At 47.3% G+C, this 5,593-nt stretch overlaps 1 non-coding gene across 1 annotated transcript; it reads left to right on the top strand.

Moving 5' to 3' along the window:
- The first annotated feature begins 3,054 nt into the window (after positions 1–3,054).
- On the top strand, positions 3,055–3,126 carry trnag-ucc (transfer RNA glycine (anticodon UCC)). Its single transcript has one exon. It is a non-coding gene; the product is annotated as a tRNA-Gly (tRNA).
- The last annotated feature ends 2,467 nt before the right edge of the window (positions 3,127–5,593 follow it).

Raw genomic sequence — 5,593 nt, 5'->3', positions numbered from 1 at the left:
TTTATGCGATTATAACATTTGATCACCCAGGCCTGGACACATCCCACATTACTCTGACATTAGAACAAGTCTTCGGGGAGAGTTTCTCATTTAAGATTTTAATTCCCTTCTTGGGGAGTCTGGTCTGTCAGACATTTTCTGCGGATTCATATATTTGTTTTAAATCGCAATTCCCCAGTTACTTTAACCCCAGGCTTCAAATCTGTTTTTAAAATGACAGGGCCACAATCCGACAGGAACCAGTTACCCAGAGGCCCCTAAAACACAGGGTCCCCCCCCCAGAGGAGATTAAACCTCGGGGTCAATAAACACACAACCCACTGTGGGCCCCCACGGGGTGCCGCCTGTCGACCAGGCCTCAGGCCACAGGCCCGTGCTCCCCCTCTGGAGGTTGTTCTTTCCTGGCCTCGAACATTTTTGATCTTCACGTTGCAGCTTCCCAAACGAAGGTTCCTCGGGATAAAAGAGAGAAAAGATCATGTGAAAGGGGGAGCGAGAGCATTTTGAAGGCAAGCTTAAAATCCCAGGTTTAAAATCACCCCCGCCCATCCCCAATGTATCAAAATATCTAACACAGTCAATAGTTGAACATGGTGTGGGAGCAGATCTTCCCAGGGATTGGAGGAGGATAGTGAGGGAACACCATCAGATTCTTACACTCTGCAGTGACCTGGGATCAATTGCCTTTTACTGAAAACAGTTCCCAACTTGTATGTGCCTGTAGCTCCCTCCAGTCTCAAACCCTCATTACCCTTTATCCTGTCTCCTTTCTCTATGACCCAATGGTGTATTCATTCTGTTACTGACCCTTCAGTCCCTTCAGACACAGCAAGATCCCACAAGTAGCAGTGTGACCACAGACAGATTGTGGGTTTCACTGATGCTGGTTAAGGGTTCAATTCTGGCTTCAGGATGACAGAGATCCTGCTGTTTGACAAATTCAAACTACTTCCCACTTTCTTTCTTCTCTACGCACTCGCTTGCTCTCTCTCTCTCTCTCTCTCGGTCTCTCAACCCCTCCCTTCTCCATTTCTCATCTTTTTCTGTTTCTCTGATTTAACCTTGTACATGGTAATCTTTATCTTACCTTTTAAAAGACTGCAACATTTATATTTGACAATATTCCCTTTGATAAACAGTTTCCCAGCAGTCTCTGTGCCAGCAATGCTGTGGAAGGGTACTCCCTTCCTGCTCCAGAATATGCCCCAATCCCACTTTCTGTCCAACAAGAGGCTGCGGATATCTTTGAGACTCCTGATTTTTTAAAAAAATCCTCCATCCCAGGATTTAATTTTGTGAATTGTACTTTCTAGAAGGAAGTGATTGGAGCTGGGTGGTGATGGGATATTAGAGAGCCCCGTTCTCTCCCCACTCCCCCAGATCCTGTCTCCCTTTCCCAGCCCAGATACAAAGACACAGCTTATCCCTCTATCGCTCCCTCCTTCCCACACACATTCCCTGTCTTTGTCTGCTCTTGTCTTTTTTTACCCCTTTGTCTCAAAAACAATCACTATGTGCTGCAAAATATTTCCATCTCCCCCACTTCAAATACCCCCGAGTCACATTGCTGTGTGTGGGACGGTTTTATTTGTTTAAAATATCAACAAAAGAAGCTGGAGAGGGTGTGAGAGAGGGGACAGAGAGAGAGAGAGAGAGAGAGAGAGAGAGATCCCCTCCCAGATACTCAGGGATTGGGCCAACCTGGGTCTTATTTATGTGATTATCACATTTGGTCACCCTTGCTGCAATGTAGGCCACTCTGCAGGTGGTTTGAGACACAGCAAGATCCCACATGTAGTATTACTCTGATATTAGAACAAGTCTTTGGATAGAGTTTCTCATTTAAGTTTTAATTCCCTCCTTGGGAAATCCTGTCTGTCAGACACTCAATGGGGATTGATGTGTAGGTGTCAAATCCCAGGGCCCCAGTTACTTTAACCTCAGGCTTCAAACCTGTTTTAAAAATGTCAGGGCCACAACCCGACAGGAGCCAGTTAACTAGAAGCCCCTAAAACCCAGGGTCCCCAGAGGAGATTAAACCTCGGGGTAAATATCGGCCCCCACGGGATGCAGCCTTTCGACCAGGCCTCAGGCCTCAGAAACACGTCCCCCTCTGGAGCTTGGCCAAGGCTTCCTTCGGACTGAACATTTCGGATCTTCACGTTGCAGCTTTCCCAACAAAGTTCCTCAGGATAAAAGAAGGAAAAGATTACTTGAAAGGGAATGTGAGAGCCTTTTGAAGGCAAGTTACACAGCAAGATCCTAGGTTTAAAAGCACCCCCATCCATCGCCAATGTATTAATGTATCTAACACAGTCAGCAGTTAGGATGGAACATGGCGTGGGAGCAGATCTTCCCAGGGATTGGAGGAGGATAGTGAGGGAAAGGCAGCAGATTATTACACTCTGCAGTGACCTGGGATCAATTGCCTTTTACTGAAAACAGTTCCCAACTTGTATGTACCTGAAGCTCCCTCCAATCTGAAACCCTCATTACCCTCTATCCTGTCTCCTGTCTCTGAGCCAATGGTGTATTCATTCTGTTACTGACCCTTCAGTCCCAGAAGCACCAATTATCCTCACCATTCCAATTGGAGACCTTCTCTCATCCACGTGAAGGAATTGGACCCTGACAATCCCATTTACACTGTCTCCCATCAATCTTCATAGGATCCATATCACAGAGGTTAGACAGTGTTCCCAGCAAACACTCCCAGGGCAGCGGGAGCACAGGGTTCCAGACAAAATAAAGCTCCCATTAAACTGTCCCCATTTAAATCCCCAGGGCAGGTAGAGAATGGGGTCACATACAGAGTAAATCTCCCTCTACACTGCAGCATTTCAAATTCCATTATGAGACATTATGAGCTCGGCGTTAGGTACTGATTAAATCTCCCACTTCCCCCATCCTGTTCACATCAAACTCAATCAGGAGAGCTCCATCACTGGGTTAGATACACAGGATGTGTATGTTTGGATTTCAGCTCCAATCCAGTTGGTGATGATCACGGCCTTGTTAAGTGTGTTTGGGAATGGGGAGGGAGCTACTAACAGGGTGATGGTGGGATAGTGGGGAGTATAGCTGCCTTCCAAGCAGTTGACCCGGGTTCGATTCCCGGCCATCACAGTGTCGCGATTGGTAAACAGCCTTTTAAAGGTAAAGCACTGGAATGAACCGAGGAAATAAATCTTTCATTCTGTGGTAAACCGGATCTGTCAGATTGCTCCGTGCTTTTCCTGGTGATGGTGCCTGTGAATTGCAGTGTGGAACCGGGCAGCATTGCTCGGCATCTCGGATGCTTTCCCCTCTGCTGCTTCCCATTTCTTATTGAAATATTGGTTGCAGCACAAGGATGGGTTTGTTTTGTTCGAAAAGTGAGAGACTGCTCCCGTCAGGAACCTGAAATAATTACAGAAGCCGCTGGAAACACTGAACAGTTCCAACAGCTTCTGTAGTGGTGGGGAGGGAGGGTTAATGTGTCAAATCTATACAAGGATAAAATAAACTCCAGCCACAAAACAATCAGAAATCCTGACTCTGCAAACATCCTCGTAAATCTTTTCTGAATCTTTACAAGTTTCACCCCATTCTACCGACAGCAGAAAGACCAGAATTGTGTGGTTTATGGAATGTTACTATATCCGAACAGTTGCTGTTTATAGTTAAATAATGTTCATTTAACTAAGGTTTCCAATCGAGTTCGGTTTGTCCAATCTCTCTTCCTTATGTTTGTGTTCCAACGATAGTGTGGAGTAAAGTGTGTGTTGATTCAAGTCTGGCAGTTTGACCAATCACATTGTAACGCCTTACACTTGCCTTCAGGAAATCAGGAAAAGGGGTCTAGACCATTTCCTTAAGGCAGAGGTGTTTGGTCTGGTTCATAACATCCACAATGTCATCAATCCATGTCCCTCCATCCCTGAGCAATGATGTTTACAGATTAATGGAGGATACACAGACACATTAATCGGTATTATCTTGGACAGGAGTCATTTGGGAATGATATTCCTCAGACCATCAACTCTCAGCTCGGCCAAGGATAAAGGCCAGGAATCCGGCACAATTGGGAAACAGCCCATTTCCCGGGAGACTGAGAGGTCACTAACAGAGCGGGAGCTGGAGAGTCAGGACAGAATAACAGGGACAGTCCGCTCTGTTCACTGACCCTTCACTCCTCAGTGAATCCAGTGCCAGGAATGACTGCTATTAGTCAGACTGACAGAATGTGATCAGATACACACACTGTCCTTCCACATCATCCATATCTCCCAGCTCTCACCCTGTCTCAGCTCATCTGCCCCTCTGCCATCTACAATATTTTAATCGGGGCAGCATTAAGTGCCGTGCTTTGAGCTGAGCTGTCTTACCTTCTGTACTCTATCTCTAAACGGCTCCAATTCCCCCGATCCCTCTCCGGTTTAAGATGCTCCTTGACATCCGACCCAATGAATGAGGTAGACCGTCACCTAAACCATTATCCCCTTCAGTGGGTCAACATCTACTGTATTTAAAACAAGGAACTGTAGATCCTGGAGAGCTGACAGAAAACACGGAAATTACTGGCGGTAATTAGTGGGAGCGGCCTCATTTGCGGGAGAAATCCGAGTGAACCTCTAGAGTCCAGGGATTGTACTACAGAACTGAAGGGATGTGATGCTGATGCTGTAGACCGTCACCTGAGCCACCTAGGGAAGAGCAGACTGACCCCACTCCGCTAATGTAACACACCCAGGGAAGAGCAGACTGACCCCACTCTGTCAATGAAACCCACCCAGGGAATAGCAGACTGACCCCACTCTGTCAAAGTAGCACACCCAGGGAAGAGCAGACAGACCACACTCTGACAATGTGACACACCCATGAAAGAGCAGACTGACACCACTCTGTCAATGTAACCCACCCAGGGAAGAGCAGTCTGACGCCACAATGTCAATATAACACACCCAGGGAAGAGCAATCTGACCCCACTCTGTCAAAGTAACCCACCCAGGTAAGAGCAGACTGACCCCACTCTGACAATGTAAAACACCCAAGGAAGAGCAGACTGACCCCACTCGGTCACTGTTACCCACCCAGGAGAGAGCAGACTGACCCCACTCTGTCAATGTAACACACCCAGCAAAGAGCAGACTGACCCAACTCTGTCAATGTAACACAATCAGGGAAGAGCAGACTGACACCACTCTGTCAATGTAAAAAACCCAGGGAAGAGCAGGCTGACCCCACTCTGTCAATGTAACAGACCCAGGGAAGAGCAGACTGACACCACTCTGTCAATGTAGCGCACACAGGGAAGAGCAGACAGACCCCACTCTGTCAATATAACACACCCAGGGAAGAGCAATCTGACCGGACTCTGTCAATATAAGACACCCAGGGAAGAGCAGACTGACCCCACTCTGTCAATGTAACACACCCAGGGAAATGCAGACTGACCCCACTCTGTCATTGTAACACACCCAGGGAAGAGCAGACTGACCCCACTCTGTCATTGTAACACACCCAGGGAAGAGCAGACTGACCCAACTCTGTCATTGTAACACACCCAGGGAAGAGCAGACTGACCCCACTCTGTCATTGTAACACACCCAGG

Source organism: Chiloscyllium punctatum, chromosome 50, assembly GCF_047496795.1.
Source record: "Chiloscyllium punctatum isolate Juve2018m chromosome 50, sChiPun1.3, whole genome shotgun sequence".
Taxonomy (NCBI): domain Eukaryota; kingdom Metazoa; phylum Chordata; class Chondrichthyes; order Orectolobiformes; family Hemiscylliidae; genus Chiloscyllium; species Chiloscyllium punctatum.
The sequence above is the reverse complement of the archived record's forward strand: the minus strand, read 5'-3'. Positions and strand labels throughout refer to the sequence as shown.